At 46.0% G+C, this 18,074-nt stretch overlaps 1 protein-coding gene across 2 annotated transcripts in view; it reads left to right on the forward strand.

Annotated features, from left to right (window-relative positions):
• The first annotated feature begins 7,154 nt into the window (after positions 1–7,154).
• InR (Insulin-like receptor) overlaps positions 7,155–18,074 on the forward strand; it is a 29,568-nt gene continuing 18,648 nt past the window's right edge. For both annotated transcript variants that reach the window (XM_022075026.2, XM_022075027.2), the window contains exon 1: positions 7,155–7,366. The gene's annotated coding sequence lies outside the window, so the exon portion shown is untranslated. The remainder of the gene's footprint in view (positions 7,367–18,074) is intronic.

Here is an 18,074-nt window from a genome sequence, read left to right on the forward strand (position 1 = left end):
GACTGAAAATAGTTGGGGCTGTCCCAGGACGGGGGTTGGGCGTAGTTTGTCAAAATGTGAATACTCGGGGGGGGGGGCAGATTACACATCAGCGCGTGATTTATTTATTATTGACTGCAAATGGGTTTATACCCGGTGGCAGTGTCCTACAATAACATACAAAACAATGAGACAGAACAGAACAATGAGATACATCAACACAATGAGACAGAACAAAACAATAAACAAAAGGACACAACAAAAACAATAAGACACAATAAACAATGAGATACATCAACACAAAGACAGAACAAAACAATAAACAAAAGGACACAACAAAAACAATATGACACCCAAACAATGGGATACATCAACACAATGAGACACAACAAAACAATAAACAAAGGACACAACAAAAACAATAAGACACAATAAACAATGAGATACATCAACACAGAGACAGAACAAAACAATAAACAAAAGGACACAACAAAAACAATATGACACACAAACAATGGGATATATCAACACAATGAGACACAACAAAACAATAAACAAAGGACACAACAAAAACCATAAGACACAACATACAATGAGATACATCAACACAGAGACAGAACAAAACAATAAAAAAGGACACAACAAAAACAACACATCCCACTCAAAATCAACCAACTCATAAATTACAAAACCATCCAACCTCAAGTACTTAACTTAAAAAAAAGAACTTAATACCACCTAGACATAAGACAATAACTGTAATGTATTACAAACGTCATGAACTGATGCACTCACACAACAATACAATGAGACACAACAATACAACATACCACACTCAAAATAAAACATCTGACACACAATAAAAAAACACACATCCACTAATTAATCACAATACTTAAGAGTGGAATATAAAGTCCGCTCTCAGTACATGAAAATTTTATCCCAAAGAACTACAGCCCTTCATCACTTGGAGACTAAGACACTTCACTTCACTTATCACCATTTATTCCCAACTTAATAACCCTTAGCTTGTAACTACTTTTCTGACCCTCTTTCTAAAGGTGCCTAATTTACAGGGGAAAGACTCTAGCACGCCTGGAGGTAATTGGTTCCAGCTTCTTATGGTCCTATTTACAAAGGAATATTTGCCTACATCCGTTCTTTGTTTCCTAGTCCTAATTTTCCGAGTATGATCGTCCCTGCCCAGGTAGCATGGCTTTAATAATCTATCCTCTATCATTTTCCAAGCCCGGCCCCCCGTGTATGCTTTGAAAAGGGCGCACATTCGGGCTATCAATCTACGCTGTGCCAATGTTTCCCAACCAGATTCGTTCGTGAAATTAGCAAATTTAGCCGCTCTCTTCTGCACCCGATTTAGTGCTCTTACCTGTCCTTCCCTGTAAGGGTCCCAACACACAGCTCCATATTCAAGTATCGGTCTCACTAGCGACGTATAAGCTAAACGTTTCGTATTGTTATTTCCCTTTTTTAGTATACGCATTACGAAATGGAGAGCCTTCCATGCTTTAATTAGTGTATAATTCACATGATCTGCCCAGCTCAGATCACTGCGAATAAGTATTCCTAAGTACTTAAAGCTATTTGCCTCTGGAATTAATTGATCCCCAAAAAAGTAACTCAGCTTATCCTTCACCCTAGCTCTATTGAAGCTGACTGCTTTACTTTTACCTGGATTTATCTTCATTTCATTTTCTACCGCCCATTCCCATAATCTATTCATATCTGTCTGTAACTTATCAATGTCACTACTATCCATTATTTTCCTGTATACTATACAATCATCAGCGAAAAGCCGTATATTTGAATCAATGTTTTTCCAAATATCATTAACATAAGCTAGGAATAGCAAGGGACCTAATACGCTCCCTTGCGGCACTCCTGACGTTACCCTGACTTCATGAGATAGCTGTCCTTCCACTCTTACTCTTTGCGAACGTCCTAAGAGAAATTCCTTTACCCATAACACTACCCTCAAGTCCACACCGGTTGCAGCAATTTTTGTAATCAGCCTATCGTGTGGGACTAAATCGAATGCCTTTGAGAAATCTATTATAACCGCATCAGTCCTGATTCCCTCGTCCAATGAATCAGCAACATCTTGACAAACCGTGACTACTTGACTTTCGCATGAGTACCCTGGTCTAAACCCATGTTGACCCTCATATAACCACTCACTCCTTTCCCAGACTTGCCTTAGATACCCTGCTATAACGTGCTCCATTTGCTTGCAAACCACCGAGGTTAAACTGACCGGTCTATAGTTCCCAACTACCGATCGATCTCCCCCTTTATAAATAGGGACCACTATAGCCTTCTTCCAGTCCCCTGGGATAGAATTGTTGTTCATCGTTACCTCCAGCAGACGCGCAAGGTATGGAATCATTGCTTCCCCACCTAACTTTAAAATTTCCCCGGGGATGCCATCTGATCCGACGGATTTATTTTTCCCGATTGCTGCTATCCGTTTCCTTATGATATTGATACTAATGGTAAACGTTTTATCTGAATCTGTTGATTGGATTAGCTGGTTATTTAGCGAAATTATCCGTTCGCAACTGAATACCGACGCATAATAAGCGTTAAGGGAGTTGGCCTTTTCTGTTTGATCTGTGATGAGGTTTCCTTTAACGCCCTTGATTGCCGGAATAGTTTCTCTATTACCCTTACGTCTTTTAACATATTTGTAAAACTCTGTCCAGCTTCTCCCCTCTCTTTGCAAGACCGAAGTTAAGAATGTCTCCTGAGCCTTCTTTTTTACTATCAGCAACTCCTTGGATAACCGTTTCAGCTCCGCTTGGTACTGCCCTCCAGAATTTCTCTTATTATAAACCCTCCTCACCTTTACCTTCAGACGTTTCACTTCCTTGGTATAATATTCCGGATCCGGATTTTTACTCAGGATTCTTTGAGGTACAAAACGATCGATACCCTCGAAGACTATATCCTTATAGCTTTCCCATATCTCTTCCACGCTACTACCATTTCCAGCCCATAATTTAAACTTTTCCCGAAGAAAGCTTTGTAATCCTAAAACATTTGTTTTATGGAACATGGGGACTAATCTTTCTACCTGCGGTTCACGGATTTTTTCTTCCCATTCCACTTCTAATATTACCCCACTGTGGTCACTGATCCCCTGCACAATGCTGCAAGAGGTGAGCGAACTTTCAGGCCGGACCAGGTAAACATCCAGCAATGCATCCCCTCGGGTAGGCCTATCGACTACCTGCTTGTACCCATTTTCCCATACCAGTCTATTTATAAATGCCTGATTTCTGCTAGTACCTTCCACGTTTCCCTTCCAATCTGCGTAGGGCAAATTTAAATCACCCCCAATGATACTACGCTTCGTAGAATTTCCTAAATGACTAGTTCGTGCTGCCAATCTTTCAAAAACTTGCATGTCCTCGTTAGGAGCTCTGTATATTCCTATAATTTCCCACGAATATTTTGTATCTATTCCTTTCACTTCTACCGCAATCATCTCAAAATCCTCATCTACCCATAACTCCGTACAGGCAATGAAATGTTTAACACATATGAAAACCCCACCACCACGGGCAGACCTATCTCTCCTGAAAGTTGTAAAATCTGTCCTAAAAACTTCAGCATTGCTAATATCTTCTTTAAGCCAAGACTCCGTGCCTATAACAATATCGGGGTTATACGTGTCAACTAAATTCCAAAGCTCTAAGGCTTTATTATAGATACTCCTACAGTTAACCTGCAGCACCACTAACGACTTGCCTTCAACCCTATATGCTGCTACCGAAGTTAAAGTTTCTGCCCCTGCCCTAGCTTCTATTTCCCTACTCACCAATTTACTCGTCTCTGTTCCCCTTATTTCATGCAAAGCCTTCTGTTCTCCAGTTGATGAATGCCGCGTTTCCCTGGTTGTCCTCGTTCTGTGAGTGCCGTCCACCCAAACGTGTCACGTCTTCCTTCGTGCTGCTCCTCCACCATCAAGTCCACTAACTCTAGCGTACAGTTGTCCTAATCGTCTCCTTCCCCGTCCATTCAGATGCAGTCCATCCCCAGCAAAATCCCCTTCCTGTATCCAGCTGTTCGGATCAACAAATGTAATTCCAAGGACGTTTGCAACCCAGTCTAATCTCTCATTTAGAGCACCAATACGCCGCCATGACACATCTCTACGCCTTAGCACTCCACTGAGGACAAGGTTGCAGTTCCGACATTTATTCTTTACTGTAGTCACCAGCGAGTACACCTCTCCCATTACCAAGTCCAAATTTCTCGTCGATCTTAGGTCATTTGCACCCACGTGAATAATAACAGTTTCTGGACTGCCTAGATCCGTCCCTTCTATTCTTCTGTGCAACTGCTCCGTTCTAATACCCGGAAAACACTCCACCGTCATATCTGCGTGCTCTCCTCCAACATTGCGCACAATTGAGTCTCCCAGGACCATGCACGTTGCAGCCTTTCGCTTTTCGGGCACTATAACCTTTTTCCCAGCTCCCGCCATTCGCAACTTTTCTTCAAGTTCATTGTTTCTCATCCTCAGTTCATCAATTTGCCGCAGCGCGTTATTTAGCTGATCCTGAAGCATTCGAACACTTGCAGCCCTGCACTTACCACAGCTCCAGTTCTCCCTTTCAGCTGCTTGAGACTTCACATTCCCACAACTATAATGGAACCAGCGTCCACATGACTCACATTGGATTCCGGATCTTAGGTTCCTGCCGCAGCCAGTACATAAAAGTTTCACAGAACTATCCCCTTCCGCAACAGGACCGGGATTTCTTTCTACTCCTCCGATTACCAGTAATACAGCTATAACCAAGGAATTCAACATCGTCAACCCCAAGCAGTGACCAGTAGTTTGGTTAGCGTCACCATGCCTAGGCAATCCACGCCACAAGCATCTACCTGCCCAGCTACCCACTCTCGCCCGGTAATCTTCCAGGTAACAACCCATTTTCAACCCTTATACAGGAGCTCACCACAAACACGTCTGAACACAACAACAGAAAGTGAGAGACTGACAACAGAAAGTGAGAGATAAACCTGTGACAATTTAGCCGGGTTTAAATTCGGGCAAATGGTCCCAAGAATTTTGTATTCTCAGAACTGTGGACCCTGGGCGAGGGGGCCAGACAACGCTGTTTGTTTTAGGAAACTGAACACACAGAATCAGATTTGGGCGCATTTCTAAGCACGAACAGGCGAAATGAAATGTTATGAATGCGAGCTGTGGTCTCTTACGCGGACGACGAAGTGATGGGCCACCTCCGGTTACTGACATTCTGCTGTCATTCGTGACTGCCGAACGTGAGGCGGAAGTTTTCTGTCGTTGCCATGGACACGGAATGAAAGCAGTCGAGTTGCCATTTTGTGAGCGGCGTAAGTGGCGTGACTATGAGAGCGCAGGTGACCTGATGGGCTGTACGAGTAGCATGCGCGGGGGAGATGGGTAATATGTACGTAATTTAGAACACCAGGGATTGCCGCTAATTAGGAATCCGTAACCCGCGGCCCACAGAATTGTGTTTTTGTTATAGAAATATTTAATGACGCTATCTTCAAATCGTAGAGCGATTAATTAATTATGATAAAATGTGGAAGGAGGCGATGATACCGGACATTTTCCTGGGGGGGGGGGAGACCGCGACAAACCAGGAAACCCCTCGGTCAGTATCAAAAATCATCAGAGCCGCTACTCGTTCGATTATTGTGTCTTCTAAAACAATAATTACAACTTTAATTAAATATTTAATTTTAAATGTGTAATAAAATCAACAAATTTGTCAAACAAAATTATTGCGTTCTGTTTCGAAATCTTTTCTCACGCATTTGCAGGGGACTCCCTCCGGGGACTCCCCCCACTTGGTCGGCCATCCAGCAGTCCCACAGAGACGCTTGTAGTTGCTCAGCCAGCCCGCCTCTTATGCAACCCGCCGGCTCAATACTCTGTTCTCTTTCTTTCATATCAGTTGGTAAACAAACGACTGTGTAACTGCGATAAAATATGTTGTTCGTCATGAAACAGGGGTTAGGAAACCACGTTTTAGGTTTGTAAACGCTCCGTACACTTTGCGGTAAAAATCTGAAATATGAACTTAATTTACTTCCGTTTCTCTTTTGTGAGTTTTAGTATAAAAGAATTCCTAACTAAAAAAAGAATCACTTGCTTTCAAACCATTTCCAATCGTGTACAATGCACACGCACAGTTTTCTCTTTCCCTGTCAGATTATTTCTGAACGCAGTCGTTTGTCGTTACGTATGAGATTATTTGAAATCTCATAAGATTGTTATTTATTTCCCTTCCAGGAAGCTTCCAACCAAAACGTATTTTCATAATGTTCCTGCGCATGTGCAAATGTGTTAATGGTCACGTGTTTCGATTTTGTAATTGTAGTCGCAACTCGCTTCAAAGGCGTGGCCACTGATGAAAAACAACTGGTTGTTCGCTATTGTTAAAAAATATTGCTCTATTTTCCGGAGACAGATGTTTATTTTAAATATTTTTGTTTTGGAGACAGATCGATGGCAGTAACTTCATAAGAACCGAAACATCGGTATGTCACGTGATGTAATTTTAGTCAATATGGCGGAAGCGATTTCAAATTAACGTCCCCCACCCCAGGTCCGTCTGTTTGAATCGATCCGAGGTTGAAATTTATTGTGCAGCCTGGGTAGACTGTTCTCCTTCCTGAACCATTCGTGTTTCAGTTTGAATTGAGCAGGTCTTGAAACTCTAAAACGAGAATGAGAGATATTTTGTGGTAGTTGAATAATTTTACGACAAAAAAAAGACATATTTCTTCTCCTTCTTACACTGGGTTCGAGAAACTGGAGCCACTGACCTCATAACGCGCAGTTGTGCAGGTAGCAGATGGTGTACTCTGCCGACAAATATGCGAACCATAAATATTTGTCTCGCTCATGGTAACGCTAATAGCGTGACGAAACGTAGCTTGAAAGGCTTAATGATTCATGTTTGGCAAGTTAACTCCGGAATTAAATTATATTCCGTGACGAAGCTTCTTTTCCTTCTGTCTCTCGTTAAAACCTTCATTTGCACAACGCGATTTGCTGCGCATAACGAAACGTAAACACGCTGACAAGTGGCGCGCCGTGTGGGAAATGTAGGAACCGTACTAGTTAAAAATCTGTTTGGTGCTGCTGCAGTCAGTCGCAGTGGCGGAGTGGTGAACTGGTGTAGTGTTTACTGTGAGTGGTACCTACGTAATTTTGTTTTGGTGCTGGTGTAGAGTTGCAGCAGGCAGTGATTTGCATTGTGTTGTGTGTTTTATGTTGCAATCAGAGTTACCGAAATCACAACAGTTAGGGATCTGTGCTCTGTAAATGCGTAGTAACTTCTTCTCGTCGTTACGCTTGAAGGTAAGACCTTGTTGTTTACATTGTTACGTTTCTGATACAAACAGATGTGCACTTTACCTCGGGCAGTTAATTATTTTGAATTTCTTTCCTTCTACTCCATTGACTGCGCTGTATCAGCTCAGTCCAGTTCCATACATTGTAACCTATTTTTACTACGGAAGTGAGCAGTGGTATGAAAGTACGTTCTAAGCTCGTTCGTTAGTGGAATGCCACGTTTGTGTCTGTCATTCATACGCTCTGAGTGCCATTGTACGTACGTTCCAGTGGACAGCTGCTGATACGCAGTTGGGGCTGCATCTACGTCAATAGTCGGTTACGTGGCTGCCGAAGGAGCCGTCCACCCCTCTCCGAGATGTTCAGGGTAGCGTTTTTCTCTCTTTTGTTTGTGTGCCGATAGTTCTGACTGCCATCCATCCAAATGAGTCATTGTATCGGCAGAAATAAATCGCAAAAGTATGTGTGTTCTGGTTAATTTACGGCTATATTTTTCCCCCTGCTTAAGCGGTCGAATGGTGTAGACTGGTTTGGTCTGTCTGAATGGCGAAGGCAGGCAGGCAGGCAACGCTCACAAATCAAGTGAGTTTGTACAGGCGGTGCCTCTGTTGAAAAGTAGTGGGCTTATTATCGCAGATCACCCAGAAAACTTGTAACACCAGACTGAATGTTTGTGCGTTTTAGGTTCTTGAAATTGGATTTGTCATGTTGCGTAGTTGATACGTGAATGAAGTGTGTTATGTCTAGACAGAAAGAAAGGTTTTCGTGAAGGAGTAGAATTTTATAGCGTTGGTTCCCAATTTACAGGAGTGTGAGTAGATAAATATTGTTGTTACATCCAAAAAATTTGAAATAGTAACTCAGGAGTTATTTGTGTGCGAAGTTATACTAGAAGGAAGAATTACCACATCGGCTTTGATACAACGAAAGCAAGGCCCTTGCAGTCCGTCTCTCCGTCCGTCACACCGATGCCGGACTCGGCTCACCAGCGACCTCGGGGTACCCACGCAAGCCGCGCCTTATTATGTCGCGGCACATGCTCGGATATAATTATAATAATTATTATAATAATCCTTCTGCTCCTTTTGTAGCGAAGACTGTGCTTTATTTATATCCGTGGCTTATTTAACGACGCTGTCAGTAAGTAGCTCACGTGACAGGATGGCAATGAATTACAAAGGATGTGGATCGAAGTGGTCGTGACCTGTTTTAAGGTATTTCGTTTCGTAGGGGCAGTGATACGTCATTTACGACAATTTTTTTTTAGTAGTACCTACAAATTTTCTGTGACCAGTGGTTTTTCTTAACCTGTAAAACGTGTAATTTGATTTTAAATGTGTTCTGTTTGATAAATATGGCCAAAATACTGTGAGTAACTCAAGCGGAACACGGTCGTTCAGAAGCTGAGAGTTGCTCGGCTAACCAAGAAATGGAACCTCAGAAGTCGATACTGGGCTTGCAAGACCCCGCCCTCGGATGAATCCGGCCTGCATTTATACCCATTTTAATATTACCCTCGTGCATTTCGGTGGAAATTATGATTTAGATTCCTTTTGTGTTTGTTTCTTGAACTAACCCACACTTTGGCCTGCCTTTATCGTCTTGATGTTGATATTTTTTCCATTGTTGTTGCTGTGTTCTGTGTGTAATTACCACAAAAACTAGATTAGACCCGAATTGCCGTCGACTGCTACGCCAGTGACAATGTGAGGTTCTTTCAGTGAAGAAATTGGACTCCGTATTTTAAATTTAAATCTTTAAGGCTTTGACCGGGATGTTCTTTTGTTAAATCTTATTTGGTGCCGCCTGATTCGACTTATAATGGTTAAGTGAAGTGTTTTCTTCGCGGTACGGTCTGGATTCGTAAATATTATGAAGACGAGCTTCGGCTTCAAAGGGTTAAAAAAAGTCATAGAAAGGCGAAGTTAACTGCTCGGTTGACCATGAATCAGCTTGTCTTTATTTTCAATACAGATTTGCAACAGGAATTGTAGAATTAATGTGGTAATTGTCGACAAATGCAAAATAATAATGTTCGACGCCGCTCGCCAGAGAGCTCTGCTTGTGGAGTCATTAAACTGATGTTCCTCATTTGAACAAAGGCGTGACCATTATTAATTAATCCGGTTAGAACTTCGTTTCGCGCCATTTTGAAGTCGCAGACCGCGAGGCGTTCGTCCGTACGTGGAACATCCCAGAATGAATTTTTGGAACATTCCGTCGTGTTCCGAAAAAAAAAGTCAGTTTGATTGCGGGTGACGGCTGCGAGATAAAATGTCGGTTCGCGTTCGTTTTCCTTGACATTTCTATTATTGTGGTTTTCTGATTGTTGTGACGGCGTGCCTGGTTCCCCGCAGCAACGGACTGGGTCATGACATCCTGTTTGTCATTCGTTCTGTTGGCGTCTCAGTCGTAGAATATTTGGAATCGGGATGAACCCGAAATTACACAATTTGGAGGACAACCTGGGGCGCCCCTGTACCGCGATTGCCAACTCGTACAAGCAGCGGAAGATGTTCATAGCCGTGTTCACAACAGCCGGCCAATGGATCCTGTTCTGATGCGCCCATCCAGGTCCGAGTCTCGCAAATAGCTTCTTTCCGTCTGGTCTCTTGTCTTCCGGGTTGTGGCTTGGTGGAAGTTTCCGAGGTGCTTGCTGCCTTCATCATCAGGGTCCTTCAGAGAATGTTGTTCCGTTTGTGTGGGAGACGAGATTCCGCGCGCATACAAAACAACAGGTAAGATTATAGCTTTGTACGCGTTATTCTAAACCTTATCTAGAAAGATAAAGACGTGATAACAGATAAAAGATTCTGAAATGGACGGCAACGAAAGTTCTCCGGAGTCGATCGTTTTTCGTCGTTCTTTTTTCTTAGATAATTTTGACTTCGCTGCGTTTTCGAAAGATTTTTGTCTGCGGTGCTCAGTTATTTTGTACGTCACGTGGCGTTGAATGTCAAGGTGATTGTTTTAACGCTCCACCCGAGTGTCGGCCTTTGGAAAAAGCGCCAATGACCGCGATCAGCGAGAACCCCGGGGGGGGGGGGGGGGGCTGATCTTGCAAGTCAGCATCGAACGCTCGTCCGTCCCGCACGGCAAAGTGACACAGTTTTACTCGACTAATCGATAATGTCTCACTGAGCGTCGTTGCGTCTGTCTGGGTTTGTAGTAAGAGACGGACGGGACTCCAGAGGGTGGGGTTGGAGGTCAGACGTGAAATACGCGAACATGTTGAGGGGAAAAGACCACTTGCGAGACCCAGGCGCAGATGGGAGGGTAGAATTGTGGACACGGTGGGACGTATCGCCTCTGAGCGCATCATCGTAAGGCTTTTGCGCTGCCTGGGGAGTTGGGAGCCAGGCGGTTGGTTGCATCAGACTGGCGACTGACTATTTGTGGCTTTGAGTTGTCTGTCCATTGAGTGCGCTACGGAATTAGGCCAAGCTGTCGCGGGACTGCAGCAGCTGAAGCCCCGTCTACGTGTTCCTGCGTGTGTGATTCACGTATCAGATCAACAACCTCGCGGAAAGCCTGCGCCTTCTACCTGGACCTGTATTAAAATTTGTGCCTGAAGAAGCTTCACGCTTCGGCCGCCTTCCTCCCGTCGAAAAGAGCCGCCGGTAGACGCATTCTTTCATTTTTCCTCGTCTGTGATCACAGACCGAGCAGGATTCTACTTGTAACTCGGCAAAATTTGATATCCGTTGATGTTTTATCTCCTGGTATGTTGCGCCATGTAATCTTACATATTGACCGACGTTTCAGAGGTGCTTGCTGCTGCCATCAGTTTGCTTTGCGTTAGCCAGTAGAAGAGAGAGAGACAGAGAAAGAGGAAATTGGTGGGGGAGAAGTGAGAGACACTTCGATATCGGGGGGGGGGGAGCATCTTATAGTTAGAAGGTCCCCAGGCATTGCCCGCTCGTCCTTCTGTTAAGGATAAAGTAAGAGTGAAGGCGTTAGTGTGATGATGGCAGAGAAGACGGAATTTTGAATTAGAGAAAACTGCGGCTATTGATTTGGAAGTTTGGAACATAATTTAGAAGTTCCTACTGAGGGGGGGGGGGGGTAAATTTTGACGGCGTTAAGGGGTGGTAAATTTTGTTGAGTTTAAGTCGGGAGGGCTGCATGAGAAGCTTGCAGTGGCAACTTGGAACTTGGGAACCATCTCAGCATTTGCTTGAAGACAGAGGAAAACCAAGGAAAACCTGTGTCGAGATGGCCGGTCGCAGGACCTTCCGGGTGCGCGCTGACTACCTAGACTTCGTGTTTCTGGTATCGTGGAAATCGGTCCGTACCGCGAAGAGAACACCGCACGTCATCATTACGAAGATCGACTGGTTAACCCGTGAAGCCGAAGATCGTCTAAATATTATTTAAGAATACGGCCCGTACCGCGAAGAAAACACAACTCTTCACCATTACAAAAGATCGATTGGTTAACGCCGTTTAAGGAAATAATCGCTGTTTATTCTGAGAATCATACGAACACATTCGTACTCTACGTTGGCAAAACGGAGAGTTATTGATTGTCAAAGTAGGTGGTACATATGATTACCACTAGGCTTGATAAGATTCTCACGCACAGACACGGACTTGATACCTTCCCTTGGGAAGCAGCAGTCGATATTCGCAGGAAGTTCCCACAGCTGTAGAGGTCACTGACCTCCGCCACCCTCCTCACGCCACTCTGAATCAGACAGTTGTCAAGGGCTCCTCCCTCGGGACGTTGCTCTTTGGCTGTAGAGGTCTAGGAGCGTCTGATTCCTCGTAAGCTGCGTCATCGATCGATCGATCGATCGATCGCCCGCCCGCCCGCTCGCTCCCTCCCTCCGCGTTGCTCTTGGGAATGTTTCGCACACGATAGGTCAAGGGGGTGGAATGCCCGGTCTGTTGTGAAATTCTTGTCGGAGGACGTAGACGAGGATCTGGAATGTTAGAAAATTCGCCAGCTCGTTGCTTTTATGTTTCTGCGTTAGAACTGCATACATCGCTCGTGCAGTTTGGTGCAGGCGTCACCGATGACGTCATATATGTGCGTCTATCTCTTATGGCTTCCTCGCTCCGCGCGTGGCTTGCCGATTACCGCCTCCTACGCAACTAGTGGGCACCGCGGGGTTTCGTGGTTTTACTCCTCATCTAAACACCTCACGACCTCGCGCTTACAGATCCCGTTAGTGACGTGCAGAACGAGATGTTCGCCGTTTCGCAGATAAAAGCTTCCTCGTGTCGTCCGTCCTCGTACGCCGACCAGAGAATCGCTGAACGGATATTTCATGACACTTAATCGTCGGCTCGAGATTTGATGGCCTTGACATCGGGAAGGAAGTGTGTCATTCGCGCAGCTGCCATGTTACGCTTTTATTTTCGATAACAACGGTCGTAATAAGTCTGACGCACGTCGGTGTCGAAACGCCGCTCTATTAGTCGTCGGAATTTCCTCCAAGAACCCGGTCGTCTTGAAAGCTGGTCTTGTGTCGGTGCGAGCGTCTCTTGTGAAGCTGGTAGTTGCTCAGCTGTTAAAACATTTGCCGCTTCTACGGAACCTCAGGTTCAGTACCCTGTTTACAAGAACCCACTTCCGGTTCCTGTACTGGGCCAGATTAATCCAATCCACACCCTCCCATGCGCGCTACATGCCCGGTCCATCTTCTGCTCCTCGTTAGGTCAGAACAGTTTTCTGAACACCGTGACTATCACAAGATCAGGTAAAGTCACACCACACCCTGTAGGTAATATTTATTCAGACGACTCTGATATACAGGGTGGGTGGGAAGTAAGTAGGCATTATGTGTTGGAAATATAGAGATGCGGTCTTTTACTCAGCGCCGGCTGTGTTGTGGACAGTAGAGACCCTCTGCTCCTGCCGGGGATCGAACCCGGTGCGGGCGACGGCTTGTGGGGCAGAGACAGGTCGATTCGTCTTGTGACGCGTCACAACACGGCGTAGTAGCCAGCCCGTTACGTCACAAGATGGCGCCCATTCACTGCAGCGCACGAAATAGGTCAGGACTCGAATCGCTGCGCCCTGCATCCGTAATTGGCCTTTTGATGTTCGACGGACTAAGTGGAACTACGCGTGTTCAGACTTAAATTGTTTCTTCTGTGCCGATGCTTTGAACGAGTCGGTTGTGAAGTTCCATCTGAGCTTCATGTCAGTGAGGCATACGATACGAATCAAACCTAAATTCGACCCCCCCCCCCCCCCCCCACCACCACCAAAGTCGACTTTTCTTTTTCGGAATTGGGCAGATGTGACCTCGCAATTTTGCGTAAGAACTCGTAGGAATAAAATGAATTAATACACCGCGTAATGAAGCCCGAAACTCGCCTAAATAATATTTAAGAATCCAGTCCGTACCGCGAAGAAAACGCCGCACTTCACCATTACAAAGATCAACTGGTTAACGCTGTTTAAGGAAATGATACTACTAAAACGCTAATTAACCTTTGGAGCCGAAGCTCTTTCAAATGAAACTTACGAATTCAGTCCGTACCGCGAAGTAAACACTACGCTTCACCATTACAGAGATCAACTGGTTGACCTTGTTTAAGAAAATGATCGCTGTTTATTCTGTGAGAATCGTACGAAACAAATTCATTTTGTGTGTAAACTAGTTACTGTGTGTTACAGAAGTGGCTCGCATCGGTGCTTAAGGACTGTTTCAGTAAAATCGGATTTAGTATTGTCTTCCGATCTTCTATAGTTCTCTCAAGAACTCTGGACACCGAACATTTCGTTTGCAGAAAATGCTTTTCCTCGATGATTAACGGTGACAAAAGCCCATCTTTATGAGCACTTGAACATTCATGAGATCGATTCCCGGCAAGGGTGGGAGTTTTTTCCCGCCGTGTCCAGACCGGCACGTATCTCGGGGTCATATCAGCCGGAGCTTGAACCTGTTCTGTGCCCACCCCAGGGTACGAGCCCCACGGAGTGTCACCAGGTCAGCTGGGTGATCTGTAATTCGTAGCAGTCAGGAGGTCAAGTTGAGTGATTGGACGAGCGCGTGGGCAAAGATGGCTTCGCTGCGTTCCAGTGAGTAATCCGTTTTGTGGGTGCAGGAGTAATGTCATAGGGTTGGCATTCCTGGATATTTGTGGTTCTCTCAGTTTTGAGACTGACGATCACTGGGATGTTTGGTGGCGGCTCGTAAGACAATATCGGAGGCGGGGTTCGAACCTGAGATAACATTGTACGCACGACGTAAGATCTAAAGCCGAATTTCTTCGGGAGAAGTCGGGTATTTCCGTTTTGTCCGACAGTTCACTCCTCGGCCTACGTCTCGCTTTGTCATGGCTGCTTCATATTCAAAAGCGATCCAATGGAAATCCATTTCGTGTTGTCATCAGCCCGATACATAAACCATTATCAACAGCAAACGCTTTAATGTCAGTTTTTTCAGGTGTTCGCCCCCCCCGGCCCCCCCGCAGATACTGTACGAAGCTTTATGGGGCCACGTGGAGGAAACACCTGAGAAAGTTAGTCAGCTGTTGAGCTGGAAAGACGGACGGAGAACGCGGGAGTCTCGGAAATAATAAAAAGAGAAAAGTTCTGCGAGAGGCCGGGCTGTGGGAAGGCGGTTTTATATTTGCTTTGCAGATGAGAGGCGTGAAAATTTGCATCCCGCAAATCCCAGCATTAAAATCGCTTATTTTAAAATGCACGTAAACACACGGAGGGCGTGAATTGTAAAATGCGATAGGCCTGTAATTCGCCCGGACAGTTTCATCTCGTGTCGTCTCCTCGCAGACTTCTCTGAAGTATTTCAGTTTTCCAAGTCCCTCAGCCAATCGAAACACGATGTTCGACTTTTCATCATGGAGTCCGTGGTTCAGTCCCAGGGCAGTTAACCGCACTTCTGGGGAGGGGGGGGGGCGATGAAGATGGCCGTCTTTAGGGTCGGAACTTCGACTACACGGCGTTGTAACCCAGAGGACGACCACGGGCGCGCCCTCCGCCGTGAGAAATGTTTGCCGGCGGAGTTAGATCTTCTTCGGTATCCATGGTAACCTCTGACATCATTTAAATAAACGAGCGAAAAGCAGGAGGATTTATTTTACAGGCGTCGTTAAAATTCTGACGTCGTTCGGGGCGGATCCGGCGGGTGTTGTGAACGAGAAATGACGTACGTAGCATGGAAACGGTTAGAATGTGAAGAATTCGTAAGCCCCTTCCGGTTGTGCGTGCACGTGTATGTGTGTGACTCAGGGTTGCCAACTGCGAAGTAACAATATACGAGACACGCGGAAGCTCGTCGCTCGCCGTAAAAATAGTTTCCAGTTATTTATGACGGTCTCTCCCCCGCCCATGTATCGGGTAACAACGTACCAACCAAACGGACCCGACTGGGTTGGTAACACTGAGAGGGCGAGCTTTTGAATGGTTCGGTTTCTGGGTAGGTTTTTTTTCCTTTTTCTTTCTTTTCTTTTCAGAAGCCGGTGGTGGCGAAACCGCCACTGCGTCCAAGTCGTGTCTGCCGTCGGTTGTGCTGACATTTTTCCCGCTAATTTTTTTTTGACGTAAATACGTCTATATTGAAGCGTCATTCGGCAAAAATGTTACGAAGATGTGTAACCTGGTTACCTAGAAAACGTCATCTGTTTACTCGGAATTGTTGTTACCCATAAAACATTACCTTACATTACATTCAGCTACCACAGACCCATCTTAAGCGTAACTAATTCAAGTTGATTAAGCAATGTCTTAATCAAACTTTACTCAATTGTAAAGCATGTATAAAGGAAATATTTAGAATAAAGCCAATATATAACCTTCCTCTCCGGAACCGTGGTTACACTGACAACTTTCTCTTCAGTCTGCTGAGGTTTCCGACCCGTACTTTCTCAGCATTTCTTATCTCTGCCTCAATCAAGAATTTTCAGATTGTAGTCTTTCGTACGTTTGTATTGACTTAGGAAGATATGATGGGCTGGGCATGTAGAAACATTTCGATCGACCGGGTCTACTTGGAAGATGACGCGGTGGCCTCTCGGTCGGCCAGAGAGGTGCGAGGAACGACATGCGGCCCCCCAGTTTGCGTGTTCCTTGTCAGAATTGCGACGTGTGGTTGGGTCCATAGGTTGGGGATCAGGCCGCCGCCGTGCCAGCTGATTAGCAGTTAGTTGATCCCGGCCACTTGAGTTCCTGCAAACTACTGAGGTGGTGCTATTTATTGTAGGGTCGTGAAGTGCGTATCGATTCTTGAGGTCGATATAAAACGCCAACACCAGATCGTAATTTTAATTTGAAACGTGTCTGTCCGAGCGTTGTCGATCTGTTCCACTTTGCGGTGCCCCCTGTAGGAGCGGAGAGGTCAACCAGAGGTCAGGCGTTTCTCACAGCCAGCCATACATAATGCATAGCGGTCACGGGAACACTTACGTAACAATCGATATCAATTAAAATCGATGTCTTTGTGTAACACGTGGGCTCTGCCCCGTCCCGTCCCGTCCAGTCCCCGGGGTCTCCGCAGGTTGATCCCACAGGGACCCCGAGTGTCTCGTGTCTTGGAGCGTGAAGATGGCTCCGTTCGTGGCGAAGGTTTAGAATGCGTTGTTTAACGACGCTGTCAGCACCTCAAGCCACTGGCGGTGTCGAAAGGGCGTGTCTCGCAATTTGCCCGCAAGGACCGAGGATCGTTCGAGATCCGAACCCGGGAGGACGATTGTGGCGGGGGGGGGTACCGCGGAAGACCACGACACCTTCGCCCGCGCCCGGTCGCTGCTCGTTAACATGTAAACGTAAGCGTGACCCTGCCTCGGAGAGCTGGGGTTCAACTCGTAGCCTCTCACGACATTAAAATTAATTGTCCCGGAATGCGCGGACTGTCAGTTGGGCAGCTGTTACGTGTGGGAACAGGGCTGCCAACCGATCGATCCTCTTCTCGGCGTTAATGTCGTTCTATAAGGTCGGATCGTGGGCAGTGGGAGGAGGGGGGGGTGCCCTGACGGAGGGAATGAATTTTCGGGTTTTCACTGTCGCGTGTTGCGACGCCGTGGGTGGTTGGTTACCCCACCGTCGTTCTGAACGGTCAGATGTTCTCTACCATCTTCCAGCATCCTCCGAAACGACTGTGGCTCGGAATGCGTCCCACGACTTTCGTGTGGCTCAGAGCTTCACGTTCCAGTCGCTTTAACCCGTTTCACGCCTCTTGCTAAGACATGTTTGAGTGTTAATGTGGGTTCATGCTCCAAGGTTTTACCGGGTGGGGATGACGAGACTCGGCGAAGCTTTACGAGATGTCGTCTTGCGTGAGAGAGAGACTGCAGTTTCTGCGAGGAAGAGGAAACGGAAATCTCGGCTGGGAAGGTTCCCAGGCAGCGCTCAGTCGTCTCTCTCTTCCTTTTCATTGCCTCGTTTTCAGAACCTTTATGGACGAATTCCTCTCTCGTCTTGTTCATCCCCGCTTCAAGGGGCCAGAGCGCGCCAGGCGAATAACAGTGAGTGGAGATGTCGGCGCTTTGTTTGTCTTCGTAGGAGCGGCTGCTCTTGCAGATGATAAGACCGGAGTCACAATATTTACAGAGCGTTCCGTCCGTATCTTTATCGGTTTGCGTCCAGGCGCGTAATTTTTTGAGCATTGCTCGCGATTAATATCTGTCCGTCACCGACGGGCGTCGTCAGGTTCACTGGCCGCTGTTCGCAGACCAAAATTTGCTGCAAAACGAGGGCTCTCTGTGTCCGAAAGCCCCTGATTCCTCATCGGAGACCGGC

The sequence above is a fragment of the Zootermopsis nevadensis genome, unplaced genomic scaffold (assembly GCF_977971745.1).
Source record: "Zootermopsis nevadensis isolate Lab colony 2312 unplaced genomic scaffold, Znev_1.0 Znev_ptg000004l, whole genome shotgun sequence".
Lineage (NCBI taxonomy): Eukaryota > Metazoa > Arthropoda > Insecta > Blattodea > Termopsidae > Zootermopsis > Zootermopsis nevadensis.